This window comes from Hyla sarda, chromosome 6 (assembly GCF_029499605.1).
Source record: "Hyla sarda isolate aHylSar1 chromosome 6, aHylSar1.hap1, whole genome shotgun sequence".
NCBI lineage: Eukaryota > Metazoa > Chordata > Amphibia > Anura > Hylidae > Hyla > Hyla sarda.
In genome coordinates this window covers 108,607,052-108,631,226 of record NC_079194.1, presented here as the reverse complement: position 1 = coordinate 108,631,226, position 24,175 = coordinate 108,607,052, and the positions used below count along the sequence as shown (strand labels likewise).

Here is a 24,175-nt window from a genome sequence, read left to right as displayed (position 1 = left end):
AACATCATTGTTATTTCATAATATGCAAAGTATTGGTTTAATTATTAAACTCGTTTTTGAATGCTATAGGTTTACTATATACCTCTTACTACTCCTTCAAGAGACAATGACTTGTAGCCTGATGATGATAATAGGTTTCTTGGTGGCATTACACCCTTTGATAATGCGTTTTGTGTGAACACACTTTGCACTTTTTACTTGCACTTGGGTGACTTGAGTGCACGTACCTCAGCGGCTCTTTAAAAATAAAATGCGTCCTAATCAGCAGTTTGACATTTTATACAAGTATTTCTCCTGAAAATAATATTGTTATTCGATTATTCGGTTATTTGATATTGTGATGAAGTTAACCTTGTAGTCACATCTTAAAGAGGTGTGAAAAAAGGTGAAAAAATTATGTTGCCATGTGAAACCACCCAGTAGCATTTAGTTACAAATCCTCGAGCGACTGTTTTTCTACACAGTGGTTTGCTGCTCTTAGGCTGCATTCACACTTCGTTTTTACATTACGGGGGCTGGATCCGGCTGGAGGAGGGGCAAACTGGGCTCTCCCTTACCCCAGCCGGACCAAATCTGCAGCAGAAAATACGCACGTGTCCACTTACCTGATCTAAAGTGATCGCTTGCCAGTCTTTAAAAACTGTGACAGCAAATTACTATTTTTTTTCAAAATGAGTTTAAAACTTTTCATCTAATATTTGAATGGTAGTTTTCATTAATAACATCAGTCACAATGTTAATAAAATCAACAAAACTTTATCTTAAAAGAGCTTTAAAAACACACATCTTGCCATGATTAAGGATTGGCAGAGTTCAAAATGCGCCAGCATTTAATTTCAGATTTTAATTTTTTCCGTTTTTTTTTATTTATTTGCTATTTAGTATAGACCTGTGGTATTTTTGGTGCAGTTTTTCTGACAATTGATAATTGGGGGTCATTTTCCTAAAAGAAATAAAGCTATTACACAGCTTCATGGCTATTGAAAAAAATCAGATGCATTTTTGAACAAGGCAAAAAAAATTCCCCAAAAAACTGTAGGAAAAAAAAACTGAGAAAGGAGGTGCCATAAAATATAACATTTAATAATGGTGGATTTTAAAAGTATATTATTAAAAGTTGGTGGGTGTGTGGCCTGAAGTTTAACACACAGCTTATTATTCAAAAAACAGTAGGGCAAGTTTATTAAATATTTTGGATCATTGCACAAAAAAAAATTCCAGACACATTTTTAGCACCACTGTTACATTAGTCCAAAAACAACCTAAAATAAAATATGTAAGATATAATTTTTCACGGGGTAACCCTAGACAGTTTACCCTGTGAAAAAAAGTATTTTACGTATTTTATTATACACATGCATTTTTTATTTTTTGTCCATAAGTTGGGGTAGAGTAATTTCAGATCAAAAGTTTAATACAAAATCTGCTACTATCGCTTTTATCTTGATTTTTTTTCTTACTGTGATCGTATGAATTCCCAAATTATTTTATGTCTGCACTTTTATCTGCTTAATTTCTTGTGAAATTTCCATAATATATTGTCGGTGTGATCTGAAAACAAGTGGCAGCCTATAAGACTTTCTGGATTATTAGATGTCATTCTAGGATAATGTGTATACTTAGAGTCTTCTCCAACTGGTTGTATGATATATTTATGCTATGTTCACATGTCTGACCACAGTTTGACCAACCATGCCGTTTTATAAGCATTTTCCAGTGCTGCCGTCTCACATCACAGCAGTGGTTGCTTACATAGTCAGCTCTTTCTGACCTTCTCCCTTCTCAACTATGAAATGACTGTGGCTTGGTTTGTAGCTGCTGAAGGGTCATTTGCTCTTGGACACTTTGAAAGCATTTACTGTATGACTTATTCGATCGACATGTGAAGTTGACTTGAGTGGGTGCAGATCCCGTTTGGACTGTAACTTTATTTACCATCCCACTGTTAACCCCTTAAAGGGGTAAATTACTTCTATTAAAAAATATTTACCCTCCCAGTACTTTTTAGCAGCTGTTTGCTACAGAGGAAATTCTTTTCTTTTTGAATTTCTTTTTTGTCTTGTCCACAGTGCTCTCTGCTGACACCTCTTTCCGTGTCAGGAACTGTCCAGTGCAGCATAGGTTTGCAATGGGGATTTTCTCCTGCTCTAGACAGTTCCTGAGACTGGCAACATGTTTCAGCAGAGAGTACTGTGTACAATACAAAAAAGAAAGTAAAAAAAAAAAGAATTTCCTCTGTAACATACAGCTGCTAAAAAGTACTGGAAGGATAAATATGTTTTAATAGAAGTCATTTATAAATCTGTTTAATTTTCTGGCACCAGTTGATTTAAAAAAAAAATTTGTACCCCTTTAACCTCTTGGGGATGCAGGGCGTATGCATACGTCCTGCATCCCCGATCCTTAAGGACTCAGGGTGTACCTGTATGCCCTGAGCCCGATCCCGGTGTTAAAAACGCTGTGACCCCGCATCACACCGGGTCGGTCCCGACTGCTAGTCATAGCCGGGACCCTGGGCTAACAGCGCTCTGCACCGATCGTTGTGCCGCGCACTATTAACCCTTCAGACGCGGCGGTCAAAGTTGACCGCCGCGTCTGAAATTGAGAGTAAATGCTTCCCGGCAGCTCAGTCGGGCTGATCGGGACATCGCGATAAAATCGCGATGTTCCGATCACCTGGGACACAGGCGGAGGTCTCCTTACCTGTCTCCGTGGCGTCCGATCGGGGTTTGATTGCTCTAAGCCTGAGCTACAGGCTTGAGCAATCGAGCCCCTATCTCAATGATCCGTGCAAAGCTATGGCTTTGCAGGGATCAGCATAAGAGATCAGTGTGTGCAGTGTTATAGGTCCCTATGGGCCATTTAACCCCTTCCCTAATAAAAGTTTGAATCACCCTCATTTTCCGATAAAAAATAAATAAATAAAAATAAACATATGTGGTATCGATGCGTGCAGAAATGTCCGAACTATAAAAATATATCGTTAATTAAATCGCACGGTCAATGGCGTACGCACAAAAAAATTCCAAATTCCAAAATAGCGTATTTTTGGTCACTTTTTATATCACGAAAAAATGAATAAAAAGCTATCAAAAAGTCCGATCAATACAAAAATGGTACCAATAAAAACGTCAGAACACGGCGCAAAAAATGAGCCCTCATTCCAGCCCGTATGCGGAAAAATAAAAAAGTTTTATAGGGGTTAGAAGATGAGAATTTTTAACATAGAAATTTTCCTGCATGTAGTTATGATTTTTTTCCAAAGTACGACAATATCCAACCTATATAAGTAGGGTATCATTTTAACCGTATGGACTTACAGAATAAAGATAAGGTGTTATTGTTACCGGAAAATTAACTGTGTAGAAACGGAAGCCCCCAAAATTTACAAAATGACATTTTTTTCTTCAATTTTGTTGCACAATAAAAAAAATTCCCTTTTCGCCATGGATTTTTGGGTAAAATGACTAATGTCCCTGCAGAGTAGAATTGGTGGCGCAAAAAATAAGCCATCATATGGAATTTTATGTGCAAAATTGAAAGCGTTATGATTTCTAGAATGTGATGAGGAAAAAATTAAAATGCAAACGCTGAGTCCTTAAGGTGAAAATAGGCTCAGTCCCTAAGGGGTTAATCACAAGCGAATGCAGATTTTCTGTTGCCAGAGACAAACTGAGGCTAGGACACCCCCTCCATTAGTATCAAACTTCCCCATCATGTGTGATACCAGACATCAATGACATCAGAAAGTGAGTATGGAATGTCCTTGGGAGCTGAGCCCACTCCATACACAACTGGTGCTTGCTACAGACAACATTATAACAGACACCCAGCAGTGGCCGAAATAAGCAATTACTCCAAACCTTGTTGTTTAACCCCCTATATGCTATAGTCAATAGTGACTACTGCATCAAGGTTGTTGGACAGGAGGTGTCAGCCCTCTCTGTTAACTGATTGCTCCCTCAACATTGCAATCCCTACCACTCTTATTGCTTAGTACAATGAAGACATGGTATATCCAGTCGATGCCTGAGCAGCGAAAAAAAAGAAAAAACAGAGAGGCTACTATATATGCTATTATAGGGACAATTTATTGATAAGTCCATATTTGTGCTCACCTGATGGTGTAGTGCTCTGGGAGCAACACTAGTTAAAGGGGTTATCCACCATAAGGGGATTTTAGTACGTACCTGGCAGACAGTAATGGACATGCTTAAGAAGGATCTGTGCTTGTCTTGGGGCTAAATGGCTATGTTGTGAGATTACCATAACACTGTGGCTGGCTGCTTGTGAACTAGTATTTCCTGTTTTACTTTTCTTTTTTTGACTACAAATCCCAAAATTCCATCTCCCTCCCTCACACACATCAACCACCCCACCCATTGAAACATAAATGAGCTGCATCCATTCAAATCAGTGTGGTTTCAATCAGGGTGCCTACAGCTGTTGCATTAGTTGGATTGATCCCTCCACCCATTGTAGCAGACAGGTTCCCTGTCATCAGCTGACTAGTGAGTCAGGTCTCGGCCGCATTGCAAGCTGGGAAAAATCTGAGACACCAGTCATTTTCTTTGCTGGTAAAAATAAATTTTGGAGTGAAAATCACATAAGAATTGTGAGAAAACCATCACACACTGGTACAGACACTATATTATGAACGACACTAACTTTACAGCCCCTGTAGCATAGTCAAATAAAAAAATTCCTGGAATACCCCTTTAAAGCATGTAGTAGAAGCAGTACATTTGTCAGATTCCACTTGCACCAATCTGAAGGATGAAGCGATCCCTGGTGAAAAAGCCAGGGAGAAACCTGTCAGCAGCACCCTGCGGTGCTAGTACAGTACAGGAGGAAGAGAGCAGTTTTGTGTGTATATTAATAAAGACTATGCATTTCAAAGAGGGTATACAAACGTAGCGGTCATAGGGAAATACAGGTGCAAAACAGTAATAATGCAGTATATTGTACAACTGATCAAGCAAAAGTATAAATAAAAAAGAAAAGTTTTAAAAATACAGTTATTAAAATTCAAAAAAGTTCCTTCACCTATTTATCATATATAAAAAAAACACTTAAAAAACTAACTAACCGTGTGAACATATCCTTAGTGGTTAAACATAACAGAAACTATAAACTGCTAAATAAGGCCGAGATCACACTGCCACCATAGGTTCTGTTTAACGAAAGGCGTACCTGTGTGCCCCTGTCCCTCTCCCCTTCTATGATGTGCACTCAGTGGCGCTGATTGGGACCACCGTGGTGAAACCGTGATGTCCCGATCAGCTGAAAGGGTGGCGGGAGGGCTCTTACCTGCCTCCTCGTCATCCGATCAATGATCTGATGCTCCAGCCACCCATGGGTGGCTGGAGCAGCAGAGCACTGATAACACTGATCAATGCTATGCTTAAACAAAAATAGTACCATAAAAAACGAAAGATTACGGGGCAAGAAATGTGCCCTCATATAGCCCCATATGCAAAAAAAATTAAAATGTTATAGGGGTTGAAAGAAGTAAAACAAAAGCAAACCTATATAAGTTGGGTATCATTTTAATCATATGGACCAACAGAATAAATATAAGGTTTAATTTTTACCAAAAAGTGCATTGCGTTGAATTGAAAGCCCCCAAAAACTACAAAATGGCGTTTTTGTTTTTTCAATTTTGCCCCACAAATAAATATTATATATTTTTTTTATTTCGCCATATATTTTGTGGTGAAATGATTGATGTCATTACAAAGTAAAATTGTTGGTGCAAAAAACAAGCCCTTATATTGGTCTGTAGGTGGAAAATTTTAAGTGTGATGGTTTTTAGAAGGGAAGAAGGAAAAAACGACAAATGCAAAAATGAAAAATGGCTCCCGTCCTCAGGAGGTTAAAGCCTGTCAGCAGTTCCTTTCCAGATTAGATCCTTACATATCAATGTGACTGACCTGTATGTCCCAGTAATTATGCTTCCTGTGACCAGTAATAATTTACCCATGCAGCCAGTAATGATGCCCCCTGTTTCCAATAATAATGCACCACTGTAGGCAATAAAAATTTTCCTTGTAGCCAATAGTAGTGTGTTTTGTAACCAGTAATAATGCATACTGTTGCCAATAATATTGCCCTTTGTGGCCAGTAATGATGCTCCCGGTAGCCAGTGATAATGACCCTGTAGCCAGTAATAATCCCCCATGTGGCCAGTAATAATGTTCCCTGTAGTCAATAATAATGTCCCTTGTAGCCAGTCACTATGACCATCTGTAGCCAGTCACAATGACTATCTGTAGCCAGTCACATTGGGGGAGATTGATCAAGACCTGTCCAGAGCAAAAGTTGCTTAGTTGCCCATAGCAACCAATCAGATCACTTCTTTCATTTTTGAAAAGGCCTCTGAAAAATGAAAGAAGCGATCTGATTGGTTACTATGGGCAACTCAGCAACTTTTCCTCTGGACAGGTTTTGATAAATCTCCCCCAATGACCTTTGCATAACAAATTTCAACTCCCCTCCCCATTGCTCCCATGCCAAGCACTTGGTCCTGTTGGCGTAATGCCCTCCCAAAGTCACTTTCACTTCAGTTGAAAGCAGACGTTCTCCCCCAGCCAGTGTACCCCCTCAGATGGTTCTTCGAGGATTTGTACAGACACAAAAACTTTCTGTCAGTTTACATTTTCTTTTGAACCACAGAATATAGCAATAAGGTAAATCTCTGCCATTATTAATGCCTCATTGTTGTAGCAGGGTGGATGTCCTGTTCTGTGCAGACATGTAAACCCCAGAGTTTGTACAGGAGAAATCCCGAGTGAGAATGCAATGAATCCCAACTAACAGCAGCTCTCTATATAATCATCTCAGCCCATCCCAGATCTCTTTCTTGTCCATATTTATATTCTTATCAGCACTTGCCAAGTGTCATTTAGGTATTTTGTACACACATATTTGTATGCCCAATTGTTGATGGATAAAAGCTGAGTCTAATCGTGTCTGAAGCTGTCAGGTTTTAGTCATCTTCATGAGCTGAATGTTAGATGATAGGGCAGGAGCTAGGATCTGACTTGACCTTCTTAACCTTAAAAGAACACCACCCTTGTCATGTAGGCTATTTCTGGTATTACAGTTCAGCCTTCTTCAAGCAGATAAATCACGCTACCATACTAGACACAGTCCAGGGGGGAAAAAAGTGTTACTGTCTCTGGAAGAAAGCAGCCATGTTTTTAAATCTCTGATTTGGGGTGCGGGCAAGAAAGCTGTGGTGTCCCGGTACTGGACTCTGTCCCGTACCTTTGGTTGTAAGTCCCCATAGTCAGAGTTCCTCATGCTGATAGGGCTCTCCTGGTGGGATAACCCCTAGTCGCCTCCTAGTATTCTTAAAATTGTATATATTTAATATGTTATCATATAGTGTAAGTAATGTACAGGACCTTAGGTCACGTGATTAATGATATTTGTGTTATCTTTGAGGTTAAGGACCTTCGGGTCATGTGACTAGGTCACATGTTACATCCACAATCCTTTGTTCTAGGACTGACAGGTTTGGGGAACCAATAAGCTTTGAAACTGCCCCTTCAGATATAAGGGCGCTGTATCCAATGATCGCTCTCTTTCCTCCGGGATATGACAGCGAGCGGAGCTCTGTACAATTCGACAAGCAAATTAGGCCTGAAGCCTACCAATTTCAGCTGTATACTGAACCGTGAGTTTATCGAACTCCATCCTAAAATCCTACGTGACTACTGAACCTAAAGTATACCCCTAAACTCAGTGGAACAGCGTAAAACAAGGATTCAAAGCTTATTCAAGGATTCAAAGGATTCAAAGCCTACAAGATCCCAGCCAACCTGTGAGGAGCCTAAATTCCGGTCCTATTGTAAAGAGATTTGTTAATTGCATCCTGCATAAAATCTGCAGTAAAGTTATTTCAAGTTCAATACAATTCCGGCTGTGGACAATCCTTTATTCCTCCCTATCGCTCTTGGGACGGGTGGCAGTAGGACATATAGATACATAGTAAGCCCTCACCCTGACGTCACAACAATTAAGGGTTAAATCTATACCCAGCAACACCATCCTGCAACACCCCTGTTCACCCCTCATCCCAAGTCACCACAAAGCCTAACCACAAATGTCAATGACTATTGATTTATCTTGGCTGGTTAGAAACGGACATAGCGTCAGAAAAGGGTGGCTGTTGCAGGTACTAGAGATGAGCGAACTTACAGTAAATTCGATTCGTCTCGAACTTCTCGGCTCGGCAGTTGATGACTTTTCCTGCGTAAATTAGTTCAGCCTTCAGGTGCTCCGGTGGGCTGGAAAAGGTGGATACATTCCTAGGAAAGAGTCTCCTAGGACTGTATCCACCTTTTCCAGCCCACCGGAGCACCTGAAAGCTGAACTAATTTATGCAGGAAAAGTCATCAACTGCCGAGCCGAGAAGTTCGTGACAAATCGAATTTACTGTAAGTTCGCTCATCTCTAGCAGGTATCATGGTCCAAATAACAATCATATGGATAATGTGCAGGACTCTTTTTTGCTACATTTCCACATGATGAATTGAGGAAGCTGCCCATGGGACACAAGTCTCTTTTAATGTAGGATTCTTCCAGACAACAAAATTGATGGACTATCTATGGGATAGGCTAATAATATCAGATTGGTGAGGGTTCAACTCTTGATTAGCTGTTTCAAGGGTTGCTAACATTGTTGTATAATATTAAATGAAACTAAAAAAACATCCTTTATGCCCCTTTCATGATACTAAAAAAAATATATATATATTCCTTTAAATATATCTAAAATATATGAACTCAGACCATAACACTTTTAGGAACTCAGTGAATAATGATCCCTTATCTACATGCAAATGGCCAAAAAAAAAACACACTCCAAAAATACCACCCGAACACTGGCACGGAGTGTAATTTTTATGTGGCTCTTCAAGTTGTTTTTTTTTTGTTTTTTTTTTATTGAGAGCTTGCATGTTGAACCACACTGAAAAGTGTCACTTTTTTTGCACGTTTTTGTGGAAAGGCCCCATTGAAATAAATGCAAGATTGTTTTTAGGGAAAACTGTTCAGTTAATAATGCAATTTTATTACTGTGTGAACAAGCCTGAAGATGTTGATAAACTTAAATGGGTATTCCAGGCCAAAACTTTTTTTTATATATCAACTGGTTCCGGAACGTTAAACAGATTTGTAAATTACTTCTATTAAAAAATCTTAATCCTTCCAATAGTTATTAGCTTCTGAAGTTGAGTTGTTTATTCTGTCTAACTGCTCTCTGATGACTCACGTCCCGGGAGCTGTCCAGCTCCTATGGGGATATTCTCCCATCATGCACAGCTCCTGGGATGTGACATCATCATTGAGCAGTTAGACAGAAAACTTCAGAAGCTAATAACTATTGGAAGGATTAAGATTTTTTAATAGAAGTAATTTACAAATCTGTTTAACTTTCCGGAGCCAGTTGAGATATATATATATATATATATATATATATATATATATATATATATATATATATAGAAAAATTAAATAGACAGTGGCACACCAGGTGTCAGCAAAAAAAAGGTGATTTATTCAAAAAGACGTGTTAGGCAACGTTTCAGCTGGCTCACCCAGCCATTTTCAAGCAACAAATGACTCACAGTGATACATATATATAGGGTATACAATCATTAGTATCTAATAAATGAATTAGTGTACAAACAAGTGAAAAAGTACATGAATCATAATAAATATAGTCATAAAACAGTGTTTAAGATGCACATACACATTGAGTACATGGTCTGAAAAACCGATCACGCTCAGATATGGATCCGCATAGACAGTATAAAAGTGTATATTATAATTACATAATAGTTGTGCACAGGTGAATATTAAAATCATCATCAACTGGGCGGGGAGATGAATCCACTCACCAAGAATATATACAAAAGTGGCCACGAGGACGCCATTGCCAAGGGAGACAGCACACTCCAACAAACAGGAACCGGAAGCAGCTACTCTAATAGAGTATCATGTGATCCTGCGTGTCAAGCACCGTGGCGCATGCGCAAGACCAAGGACGTAGGCACCGTCAACCATCTTGGTTATGGGCACACCCATACACATACTCGTAGGGAGCACAGCAATCTTCAGTGCGCGATCAAGCGCAAGGTATGGCCAGGCGGAGGGCGGAGCCCCGTCCCCGTCTAGCGAACCTGAACCTCCTATTCTCCAGAGCACCAGTATCCCTGATGAGCCGGGTTTCGGGGGCGCTATTTGGCACCATGCGAAGAAGTGCAGCCTCTTTTCTTCTGTGTTGTTCGGGTGGCTATCATATGCGTTGATGGTTAGGTGATTAGATGTAGATGAGGTTCTTGCTGTAGGGGCTTGTGCTGTTATTAAATAAAAAGTGTATAAATATTTGTGAGTGTATCCCATCTCCAGTGTCCAGTGATCTGAAATAAAAATGGAAAAAAGAATAAATAAAAGCAAAATATACAGTCAAAAAATACAGAGAGGCTCTGCTATATATATATATATATATATATATATATATATATATATATATATATATATATATAATATATAAAAAAGGTTTTGCCTGGAATACCCCTTTAAATCTGAGACTTATTTATATAAGTATTGTAACTGTATATGTAACTGTATTTTATAGTTTTTATATGGATTTTATAGTATTTATATGTTTCTTGGATATTGATAATAATGGATTTTTGTTCTGTCGATTGATGTGTTTTATTTTTATTTTGTTTTTAGCCTTAATCTCATGAATTCCTGTGGTTTATGAAATGACAATCCCCCGTTATTGAGGCTGTGCCAGAAAAATGACATTCACAAGTTTCTGAGGTGAGTAGGTTGTAAATATAGATAAATACTTAATTCTTCACCTTTGCCCGAGCTGCGATGGGGTAGAAAAATACAAATCTGTGCAAAAATGTATACTTTTTATATAACATAATATACAGCAAAAATTATGATTTTATACCTTACACATTTACTACTGGTGCCATAAATTTAAAGGGTAAATTCACTTGTGTGAATAACCCACCAATAAACCGGCCACCCAAATTGTTTATAGCCTAAGATGGTCATAAACAAAATGCTGACAAAATTCATAAGGTAGCTTAATCATTATGACAGGTTTATCTCCCATTGCAGTACCCAGTGTAAAGACACTTCCCAAAATTTTACTCACCCAAACCAGTTTTATGAATATACAGTGCACCAGTAAGGCCCCTTTCACACGGCTGTTGTTCTTCGTTGGAAGAGGTCTGTTAGGCACTTTTTTCTTTTGTGCCTTTAATGTCCGTTATCCAGATGGGGCACAACGGGCAACAGCAGGTCCCAACAGATCCCGTTTGCTATTATGGGGTCCGCCGGGCGCTGTTGTTTTTTTTGACAGGAGTAGCGGGAGAAAAAAACTGCGCATAATGTATTTTTTTCCCACCATTCTCCCCGTGCTCCCTGGCTTACGCCGCTCTGCAATGTGCAAACGGCGGTGTGAAAGAAGCCGAAGAATTGCCTTAAAGGGGTTGTGGGCTGCCCTGCCTTTTGGAGCTGCGCACGCAGCGTCCGGAAGTTCATTACTCCGAACGATGTGTGCGGGCTTCCGTGTTCGCGGCCGCCGGGCGTGACGTCTCGCCCGGCCCCCATAGGTCACGCCCCCTTCCCATAGACTTTCGTTGAGGGGGCGGGCGTGACGTTGTGTGCGGAGCTCCGAAAGGCAGGGCAGCGCACAACCCCTTTAAGATTTTAGCTCTGAACCCTTCAAAATTGTGTATGAATTTCTGAAGTATATTTGAAGTTCCATCATTTCTTGTGTAAATGTATTCTATTGGTATCCTGTAAGGTGACTTATTTATTTTCTTTTGGAACATTTTCTTAATTGTTAACCAAATATAGTAAATAATAAGCTCAAAAACAATATAAATCACAAAAAAATGATAGAATTGCACAGCATGACATGAAAAATACATCTATTGTTAATATTTTTTATTATTTTTTGCTTTAATAATATTGTGATTGTTCATTTTTGTTCTGTATGAAGTATTTGTTCAATATTATCTTAAAATTAGAAAGTGCTGATAATAAATCTCCTTTGGTGGCAGTCACATTGGCATATCTATGGGATGGACTGGAGATAGGAAGAACACAGGAACTTGTGTCTTCATTGGGAAACCTCTCCCTTTTCCTCTGGTTGTATGTATGAGTGACAGTGTTCATTTCAACTGCGCTCCAAACTTTAATGACTCATAAGCAAAGAGTAACTTGTATGCTCAGAGATACTGTAGGTGTTTGCCTGCTGTAGTTAGGGGGCTGAAAAAGTCATATCTAAAGGTAAGGGAAAAAAGGAAAATGAAGTTGGAAAGTGTTAAAGGGGTATTCCAGGAAAAAACTTTTTTTATGAATCAACTGGCTCCAGAAGGTTAAACAGATTTTTAAATTACTTCTATTAAGAAATCTTAATCTTTCCAATAGTTATCAGCTGCTGAAGTTGAGTTGTTGTTTTACTGTCTGACCACAGTGTTCTCTGCTGACACCACTGCCTGCCTCAGGAACTGTCACTGTCCAGAATAGGAGCAATTCCCATTAGTAAACCTCTTATACTTTGGACAATTCCTGAGACAAGCAGAGGTTTCAGCAGAGAGCGCTGTTGTCAGAAAGAAAAGAACAACTCAACTTAAGCAGCTGATAAGTACTGTAAGGATTAATATTTTTTAATACAAGGGATTTACAAATCTGTTCTTTTTTTTCCTGGAATACCCCTTTAATGGTCAAGAAATTATATTAATCCAGCTTGGGACAAAATTGCATGCATCATCACTTTGATAGCAATGTCCAAATGTGTTGTTGTCTTTAAATTTGTTACTCTCTCCCATAGACAAGTTATGCTTTTTGATGACTTTATTTCAACAAATTAAACATGGAACGGCAATAATTCTTAATGTTTTGAGCTTTATCAAGAGTGTCTAAAAATGAAAGAAAATCAGTAAATCATGTATGTCTCTACAAATATTATTCAATAACTTCAATTCAGGCAAACAACGTTGGTAAAAAGAGACATATAGTCAGATGACAAATACAGGTGTGGACACAATTGTTGATATCCTTCTGTTAAAGGGGTGCTCGGCCCCTAGAATTCTTATCCCCTACCCATAGGATAGCCATTAATATGTCTGATCACAGGGGTCCTGCAGCTGGGACTCCCACGATCCCTATGCAGCACCCGAACGCTGGGTTTGGGAGGCGGGGTTGTGGCGTCTCGGCCACACCCCATGTGACATCATATCACGTCCCCTCAATGCAATTCTATGGGAGGGGAGTGGTGTGACATCACAAGGGGCGTGGTCATGACATCACATGGGGGTGTGGCCATGACAGCATGATACCCGCCACCCGCTCCAAGCGTTTAAAACAAAATGTTCGGAACGCTGGGGTAGAGGAGTACCTCTAAACAACCCACAATGCTCCCTGAAATAACTTGAATGAGCCAAAAGTAATAATGAATATAAATGTACTTTTCCAGACTGCATGTTTCAGCTCCTTCCACAGTTAGTAGGATTCATATAATGCCACTTCAGAATAGTCCAATGTTTTGCTTTTAGTCATTATTGGGGGTTTCTAGCTGTGTGTTTTGGTCATTATCCTGTTGGAGGACCCATGATCTGCGACTGAGACCCGCTCTCTGTTGACACCTCTGTCCATTTTAGGAACTGTCCAGAGTAGGAGCAAATCCCCATAGAAAACCTATCCTGCTCTGGACAGTTCCTGACATGGACAGAGGTGTCAGCAGAGAGCACTGTGGTCATGCAGAAAGGAAATTCAAAAAGAAAATAACTTTTTAATAAGAAGTTCATAAGTACTAGAAGGATTAAGATTTTTTAATAGAAGTAATTTACAAATCTGTTTAAATTTCTGTCTTCAGTTGATTTAAACTGTACGCCCTACGCCCAGTCCCGGTGTTTAAAACGGGGTCACGCCGTGACCCCGCATCACACCGGGTCGGTCCCGGCTGCTAGTCATAGCCGGAACCCTGGTCATTTAACCCCTTCCCTAATAAAATTTTGAATCACCCCCCTTTTCCCATATAAAAAAAATAAAAAACTGTGTAAATAAAAATAAACATGTGGTATCGCCGCATGCAGAAATGTCCGAACTATAAAATATATTGTTAATAAAATCACACGGTCAACGGCGTACACGCAAAAAAATTCCAAAGTCCAAAATAGCGTATTTTTGGTCACTTTTTATATCATGAAAAAGTCTGATCAATACAAAAAGGGTATCGATAAAAACTTCAGAACACGGCGCAAAAAATGAGTCCTCATACCGGCCCGTACACGGAAAATGAAAAAAGTTATAGGGGTTAGAAGATGAGAATTTTTAACATATAAATTTTCCTGCATGTAGTTATGATTTTTTTCCTAAGTACGACAATATCCAACCTATATAAGTAGGGTATCGTTTTAACCGTATGAATAATGAAATGGTGTCATTTTTACCGAAATATCCACTGCGTAGAAACGGAAGCCCCCAAATGTTACAAAATGGCGTTTTTTCTTCGATTTTGTCGCACAATTATTTTTTTTTCCGTTTTGCCGTGAATTTTTGGGTGAAATGACTAATGTCACTGCAAAGTAGAATTGGTGGCGCAAAAATTAGCCATCATATGGAATTTTATGTGCAAAATTGAAAGCGTTATGATTTTTAGAAGGTGATGAGGAAAAAATGAAGATCCAAAAACGGAAAAACCCTGCGTCCTTAAGGGGTTAAAAAAAAAGTTTTCCAGTAGAGTACCCCTTTAACAATTTTGTCCACATTTGTATACAATTACTTTTAAAGCATGGTGATATGTAGATGTAGGAACCCTCATCTTGATCCCTGGTGCATTAAAGGGATATTCCGGGCAAAAGCATCTTATCCCCTATCCAAAGTATAGGTGGATAAGAGGTCTCATCGTGGGGGCCCCCTGCTGGGACCCCCGCGATCTCCCTGCAGGACCTGCATTCTATGCGGAGCAGCATCTCTAGTTTCGGAATTCGGGTAGAAAAACAGACATGGTGCACATCTACAATCTTGTATAATGATCTGATTGCTTCTCAGCATAATATCAAAAACTAACAGGTTGTTAGTATACATTTTTGATCAAAAAGTACAAGCCCACTCGCCACGTCAAGGCCACCTATTTAGAGTGGGTCCCTAACGTCCCTAGCATAAAATGGCGCAGCACCGGGCGGCGACCACCACCGCCGCGACACCAGTGCCCACAGGGGGGGGGGAACGACCCACTGGCAGAGCGGCCCCAATGCCACTCAAACCAGTCCATGGGCCGCACCCACCTGCAGACACGGCAGAAATGGACGCCGCACAGCACCACACCAGTGTGAACAAGGTGCAATAGCTCACTTACCATGCTCTCCCAGTCAGACTGGGAGGCTGCTAGGAAAGAAATGGCCCAATGTGTAGCTAACTACTACTTATATAGGGTTGGGCTGAGGGGGTGGGGAAGAGTGCAGCACATGTTCAAACAAAAAAAAGGAGGGGATAGAAAACACAGTGTGAATTCGGGTAGAAAAACAGACATGGTGCACATCTACAATCTTGTATAATGATCTGATTGCTTCTCAGCATAATATCAAAAACTAACAGGTTGTTAGTATACATTTTTGATCAAAAAGTACAAGCCCACTCGCCACGTCAAGGCCACCTATTTAGAGTGGGTCCCTAACGTCCCTAGCATAAAATGGCGCAGCACCGGGCGGCGACCACCACCGCCGCAACACCAGTGCCCACAGGGGGGGGGGGAACGATCCACTGGCAGAGCGTCCCCAGTGCCACTCAAACCAGTCCATGGGCCACACCCACCCGCAGACACGGCACCACAGCAGAAACGGACGCCACACAGCACCACACCACGCCATGCCCCCTCCATTCATGTCTATGGGAGGGGGCGTAATGGCCATCACGCCCCCTCGCGTAGACATGAATGGAGGGGGCGTGGCATTACGTCACGTCTCCAGTCCCGGAGGTTTCAGAAACTAGAGATGCAGCTCCGCATAGAATGCGGGTGCTCCAGGGAGATCAGACCTCTTATCCCCTGATCACTGTTGCAAAACAACAACTCCCAGTATTGCCTAACAGCAATACTTGGAGTTGTTGTTTTGCAACAGCTGGAGGATGGGAGTTTTGCAACAACTGGAGGCACCCTGTTTGTGAATCACTGGGGTAGAATACCCCTATGTCCACCCCTATGTAAATCCCTAATTTAGGCCTCACACATGGCGCTCTCTCACTTCGGAGCCCTGTAGTATTTCAAGGCAACAGTTTAGGGCTACATATGGGGTATTTCCGTACTCGGGAGAAATTGCCTAACAAATTTTGGGGGGCTTTTTCTCCTTTTGCCCTTTATGCAAAGGTAAAGTTGAGGTCTACGCCAGCATGCTATTGTAAAAAATGTAATTTTTTTACACTAACTTGGTGGTGTTTCCCCATACTTTTCATTTTCACAAGAGGTAAAAGGAAAAAAGACCCCCAAAATTTGTAACGCAATTTCTCCTGAGTACGGACATACCCCATATGTGGATGTAAAATTCTCTGCTAGCGCACAACAAGGCTCAGGAGTGAGAACGCCATGTACATTTGAGGTGATTTGCACAGGGGTAGCTGATTGTTACAGCGGTTCTGACATAAACCATAAACACAAAAATAAACCAAAAAAAAAACATCCACATGTGACCCCATTTTGGAAACTGCACCCCTTAAGGAACGCAACAAGGGGTATAGTGAGCCTTAATTACCCACAGGGGTTTGAAGAATTTTCGTTAAAGTTGGACGTAAAAATGAAAAATTTTTTTTTTTTCATTAAAATGCTGGTGTTATCCCAAATTTCTCATTTTCACAAGGGGTAATAGGAAAAAAGCCCCCCATAAATTGTAACACCGTTTCTTCTGCGTAAGGAAATACCCCATATGTTGACATAAAGTGCTTTGCTGGCGAACTACAATGCTCAGAAGAGGAGGAGCGCCATTGGGCTTTTGGAGAGAAAATTTGGCTGGAATTGAAGGCCATGGTGCCAGAACGGTGGAACCCCCTACATGTGACCCCATTTTGGAAACTTTACCCCTCACAGAATGTAATAAGGGATGCAGTGAGCATTTACACCCCACAGGTGTCTGTCTGAAATTCTATTTTTCATTTGCACAGCCCATTGTTCCACAAGGAGAGCGCTTCAAAGTTAGAAAAATGCAAAATTTTCAAATTTTTTATGACATTTTTGTATTTTTCACCAAGAAATGATGCAGGTATCAACGAAAATTTACCTCCATGACAAAGTAGAATATGTCATGAAAAAACATTCTCGGAATTAAATTCATAAGTAAAAGCATCCCAGAATTATTAATGTTTAAGTTGACAGTGGTCAGATGTGCAAAAAAAAAAAAAAAAACATTCCCATTGCTGCTGTTCCAGTGGTTTCTGGGACTTGCTCATCATCTTAATTTCTTGTTCCTCACCTCAAAACAAGGAAGTTACGCCATGCAGAGGTAAGTATGAAAAATTGGAGGCACTCACCACGTTCTGTGCTCAGTGTAGTTTTAATATCCTTCGTGCAGTGTACCGCAGCGGTTCTCGCAATAGACGCCACTAGTGGAGCTGTAGTGACAGCAACTGTTTCACATCGTTTAGGTGTTTCATCAGTCTACCAAATTCACCTGTGTAGGGGGTGGATTAAAAATCCCCATCCCATGTGACAAAGGAGGAAGTGGCAACACAGCAACTATGAACAATTTATTTAAAAACAAAGTAACGCTATTAAAACCATTATACAAAAACACTCAAGTCAAGTCTTTCATTAAGACCTAGCTTACCGAGAGCAAAATTACACTGAGCACAGAACGTGGTGAGTTGCTCCAATTTTTCATACTTACCTCTGCATGGCGTAATTGTATTGTTTACTGTGGATTGATCACCCCACTTGTGCCGCCAAGCCTCTAATTGGATCCCGGGTATTTATAGTACTCCCAACTGCTGGAGGTCCTACAAGAGCTGTGCTGACCGCTGTGTCTAATACTACAAAACAAGGAAATGCTGCTTAGCCTATCATTGGCTGCATTGTTGACCCGCCTCAATAGTCTGCCCCTATTCCCTTCAAACAACCCCTTTAAGGCCACAAGAAACAGAATATCAAATGGGAAGAGGAGGAGCAATTATTATATAAAAACATATATCTCATAAGTTCATATATTTGCAATGTTACTCTTTTAGGACACAGTGATAATAATAATAAGACTGAAAACATTTTTATTTTATTATGTCTAATTTAAGTGTAAACTTGCCTAACTCTAGCTTAAAGGGGACCTGCCAAAACATTTATGCTTCCTTAACCAAGAGTCATCAGAGTGGTCTCTGACAGCTTCTTCCTGCCTACTGACATTGATTGATAGCTCTCTCCCTATACCCAAACAAGGAGGGATCTATCAATTAAGGCTAATGGGGCGGGGAGAAGCTTCCAGGGACCTTACCAATGACACATGGTTCAGGCAGCATGAAAGTGATAATGGGTTTCCTTTAAGCTATTCATAAACATTTCTCCTAATACCCCGAACTCTTGAATGGTCAGCTAGGCCAAATACAGGGTAAGGGGTGGAGGTTGGGTTAAACTTCTACCAAACTCCTCTGGTAGTGACAGAAAAAAAAGACTGAGCAGTTAGAATTCAACATTCCCAATTCTTTTCTCACCTGAAACTGGTGGGTTTAGCCAATATGTTGCCTAAGGTGACGGTGTATGGTGTATGTGTATGGCTTTGACTGCATGGTAGCCTTATACACTTCTCATCGCATTGACAGATTATAAGGTAAAAAGAGACTTCTGCTGATTAGGGTATAGGGAAATAATAAAGAAATTTAATTATTGATTGCCATTTTATTTGAATAAGAACCATATAATACCACATTTCTCCTACAGGTAGTCATGATAGCCAATTGCATCTTTTCTTTCACATCATGTTTATCAGTATGACTGCATAAGGAGATTCCTAGATATTTTTGGACCTTGCCCAACAAACCGGTTGGATGTTTGCTTAGTTTGCTAAGTTAGTCCAGTTTGGTTGGATGATAGAGGTTCCTAATAACAGAGATTGATATTGCTGCTGTTTTTGTGTAGATTCTTGATTTAATCACATTTCCTGCATCTTGAGTTCATTTGAGTGGTGTTCTGTATTGTAACTAATTATGTGTAATTTCACACATAGTGTTCTGTAATTAGTGTGACTCATACTTGGTAATAACCCCTCAATGATTTTGAAACCAAAGGCATAGAAATGCACAAATAAGCTTATCCTGTGAGCATGCTTCATTAACACCGTGGGGTCCACGCATTCACACACTGGAACGGTCTTCTCTGTGTGTACCGGTGTTTGTTCACGTCATTTGCTTTCATGTTAAACTTGTTAATAAAGCATTATGTATTTGCTTAATTTTATAACAAAGGTTTTAACACTGTTCAAGCGTGGTGGAAATTTTTACACATACTTTGCTTAGGAGGTCACTCGCAACAACGGTTCTTAGTTTGTTACAATATATTTAATGTGAGTCATAAAACATATTTCACACTTCAGTCTTAATTGTTTTTTTATAAGCTAAGACGTGGGAACAAATAAATATGTATGTGTATCTATTTTTATCATTAATCTTTTGTATTTTTTGTACCTTCAATATGAGAATGTGTACTAATAAGACAAAGTAAATCATTAGTAATTAAAAGGGAAACATTTATTAAACTGGCAAGTTCTTCTTACCCCACTTTCTAATTAATGCTTTTCCTTCAACTGTATCGGCATCTTCAGGACACTGCTACAGTTAAAATCTATGGCAGTGCAGGGAGCCATAGCCTGTGCCCTCTTGGACGCACGGACCATGCAACAAATGTCAGAGTACCAGCCTGCCGAATTTACGGGCCAGAGAAGACCTCAGTCGCTCTGATCTCAGAGGAAATAGGGATAGATGAATTTATGGGAAGAACAAAAGTGGGCATATTTAATGTTTTGTGGCACAATGGGTCACAGAGGCAACATTATTTTGTAGGGAGCACATTATTACTATGTGGCGCACACGTGCCCTCCTAGGAGTGCAGGAGGTCATAGGCAGTGGGGTACCAACTGTTTGGCGAACCCGGCCCCCGCCGGGTGTGCACATCCAGGGGGTGCGCAGGCCACCAAACATTTCAGGTGGCCCCTCTACTAGATTATAACATACAAGTGTTGGGGGGATAACGGGGCGGAACATTCATAACCCCGGGTCTCACTGACACGTCTGTCTAGCCAGGTAAACTTTTAGTTTTTTTTTTCTTACTGCCTGGAGACTTCTTGGTCTAGTGCAGGGAGGCAAGGAGCTATGCTCCTCCTTCTCCCCTGCACCATGAAGAGCCTTCAGACAGCACTGTGGAGACTCCACCTCATCCAGGGGAATGACAGAGTACACCATGTGCTCTGCTCCCGGAATGTAAACAGCTACAGAATCCTCCTGGTCTCCTGACCTCCCTCCTCCAGCACCAACTCTCTCACCCTGGTGTCATGGAAGCAGCAGGAGAGCAGACACTGAAGATGTAAGGAAGCCTGGAGAGGTCATGGACAGGTCAGATCACTGATAACCTGTGTACCCAACGTGTCCTAAGTCATGGCTATAAATTGGTGATATCCATGTGTACATAAAATTAACTTCCCTCTACAGCCTTGTTTCCCAACCATGGTACCTCCAGCTGCTGCAATACTACAACTCCCAGCATGCTGGGAGTTGTTGAATTGCAGTAGCTGGAGGCACAATGGTTGGGAAACAAGGCTGTAGAGGGAAGTCAATTTTATATATATTTTACACCTAACAGAGATTCTGCAGCAGCATAGTCCCATTGATTTCATTGGGATTCTGCTGCACTGTTCACATGGTGGAATTTTCACGTAAGATGTTTCTGGCATTGAAATCGCCATGTCCCGATCAGCTTACCGGACGACGGGAGGGTCCTCACCTGCCTCTCTGTTGTCTGATCAGTGATCTACTGCTCTATGCCTGCTCAGCAGGCAGGAGCAGCAGAGTGTCGGTTGCACTGATCAGTGCTTTGCAATGGCAGAGCACTGATCAGTGTATGCAATTAAAAGATTGCATGTTGTAGCCCCCTATGGGAGCTAAAAAAATAAAGAAGTGTAAAAACTTTTTTTTTTATATAAAAGTTCATTAACCCCTTCCCTATTAAAAGTTTAAATCAGCCCCCTTTTCCCATTTTTTAAATAAAATAATGAAATAAAAAATAAAAATAATCATATGTGGTACCGCCGCGTGCGTAAATGTCCTTACTATTAAAGTACAACTGTAGTGGGACACTTTTATATATGCCCGTTCCCCGGCCTCAAAAACAAACAAAATAAACTCATACATACCTTCCTACGAGCCCCCGTTGGTCCGGCAAAGGCCTCACAGTCCGGTAGTGCTGACGTCATTCCACTTCCTGGGGACGCCGCAGAGCCGTCCGCGTATCACCGGCCGTAGCGGTGTCCCGCCCCGGCCTGTGATCGGCTGAGCCCACTGTCATGTAAAAAGCCAGCCAGAGCTCCTTACATGACAGTGGGCACAGCCTATCACCGACCGGGGCAGGACCTCGCTACGGCCGGTGATACGCCGACGGCTCTGCGGTGTCCCCGGCCCCAGGAAGTGGAATGACGTCAGCACTGCCGGACCGTGAGTCCTGTGCCGGACCAACGGGGGGCTCGTAGGAAGGTATGTATGAGTTTATTTTGTTTATGTTTGAGGCACGGGCATATATAAAAGTGTACCACTACAGTTGTCCTTTAAAATGTTAGGTTAGCTAAACCAGTCGGTCGATGGCGTACATGTAAAAAAATACCCAAGTCCAAAATTGTGCATTTTTTGTCACTTCATATACCATAAAAATATTAATAAAAAGCGATCAAAAGGTCCCATCAAAACAAATATGGTACCTATAAAAAATACAGATGATGGCACAAAAAATGAGCCCTCATTCCACCCCGTACACAGAAACATTTTCAAGTTTTAAGGGTCATAAGATGCCAATTTAAAACATACTAATTTTGGTGCATGTAGTTTATAATTTTTTAAGTATTAAAATAAAACAAAACCTATATAAATTGGGTATCCTTGTAACTGTATGGACATATAGAATAAAGATTGCTGTCATTTTTACCAAATATTGCACTGCGTAAAAACGGGAGCCCCCAAAATTTACAAAATGTTTTTTTTTTTTTATTTCACCCCACAATTAATTATTTTTTTTGTTTCGCCGCAGGTTATATTCTAAAATAAGTGATGTCATTGCAAAATACAATTGGTGACGCAAAAAGCAAGCCCTTATATGGGTCTGTAAGTGAAAAATTGAAAGAGTTATGATTTTTAGAAAGGATGGAGGAAAAAGCGAAAATGCAAAAATGAAAATTTGCTGAGTCCTTAAGATGAAAATGGGCTGAGTCCCTAAGGGGTTAAACAAAATAAGTATGTTTAAAATTGCCCTATTCTGACCCCTATAACTTTATTTTTCCATATATGTGTGTGTATGGGGCACAGTTTTAGCAATGTGATCTGTAGTTTTTATGGGTTCCACTTTTGCGTATGACTTTTTGATCACTTTTTATTAGAAAAATTCTGGGTTGTGATGCGACCCAAAAAAAAAGCAATTTATGACTTTGGTATTTTTTGCGTTTACTGTACCAAATCATAAACATTATATTTTACTAGTTCGGACATTTTTACACGTGGCAATAACAAATATGTGTGTTTTTTATTTGAAAAATAGGAAAGGTTGTTTGTACTCTAAAAATCTTTTTTTTTTTTATTTACAATTTTTAAGTACCCATGAAGGACTATTAAATGCTATCTTCAGATTCCTAAAACTGAATAATGCTTTGCTCTTGTATAGCATTGCTGAGTGTTATTGGTGAGTCAGTAAGATCTTATCAGCAGTCAGCAGGGTCTTATCAGCAGATCAGACCTGGGACCCACTTGGATCAGCTGAGAGGACCTCCGGCAGACATTCAATCGGACCCCTGCATACATGTTATGGGGGTGCAGATTGGTTAAGGGGAAAGTGATGGCAGCACTTAAGTGCAGTGATCCCTTTTGATTACAACAATTATTAAGGGATTAATGACAGTGACGTCATTGACAGTGAGTGCACGGCTGCTGGCTGATAGCAGCTGTCATTTCCAGTCTACAAATGTACGTCCTGGTGCATTAAGTGGGTTGGCCACCTTTTAACATGACTTTTAATCCTGCTGTGAGTATGATTTATTACTTATGCATATTTTGAGGCTTCTATGGGGCTCCCGTTCTGTCACATTGTTCCGCTACAGCCTGCTACATGGCTGCTTATGGAGGAGAATGTGACAATACATGCCACTGTGCTTCCTCCATAGCAGTACATTGCATTCAAGCAAGAAGTGTGGGCACAGTATATGTATACTTTTTATTTTTTATTTTTAGAAAGGGTTTCATTATATAGGGAAATAACTAATGACCTCACATGACTTTCCTTGTCCTGATGTTGGTTTTTAAACAATTCATTGTTGAATATTGCACGTTCTGCGCTGGACAATCTCTTCTTTTGCTATGTATGATGTGTGTGTATGATAGATGTGTGTATGTAGGATAGATCACACATCTATCATACATACATCTATCATACACACATCTATCATACACACACATCTATCATACATACATACATACATATACTGTACATTAATGCGAGGGGGGTGAGTGGCCAGGGGACAATTGAGTATGGGACGGCCTAGGGCAGCACAAAACCAAAATACTGTATACCACTCATGGATTGGGGAATATTGGTTTAGATTAGTAATCCAATCTGCTCCTCTCCAGCTATTACACAACTACAACTCCTATCATGTTCTTATAGCCTTCTGCATGGAGCAGGACTTTGGGGTCTGGGGAGGGAGCAGATGAGCCTGGAGGAGGACAGTACAGGGTATGTGGCTGAATTATATTCAGGGGGTACAGTGTGTGGCAGTATTATATTTAGAGGGTACAGTGTGGGGCAGTATTATATTCAGGGGGTACAGTGTGTGGCAGTGTTATGTTTAGGGGGTACAGTGTTGGGCAGTATTATATTCAGCTGGCACAGTATGGGGCAGTATTATATTCGGAG

At 40.5% G+C, this 24,175-nt stretch overlaps 1 protein-coding gene across 6 annotated transcripts in view; it reads left to right on the top strand.

Moving 5' to 3' along the window:
- The window catches only part of FOXP1 (forkhead box P1), an 837,055-nt gene that overhangs the window by 276,090 nt on the left and 536,790 nt on the right, over positions 1–24,175 (top strand). For 5 of the 6 annotated variants that reach the window (XM_056524614.1, XM_056524620.1, XM_056524621.1 and 2 more), the window contains one exon: positions 10,750–10,839. The gene's annotated coding sequence lies outside the window, so the exon portion shown is untranslated. Of the gene's footprint in view, positions 1–6,484; positions 6,690–10,749; positions 10,840–24,175 lie in introns of those variants that run through there. The other variant, XM_056524617.1, reaches the window with a different exon arrangement.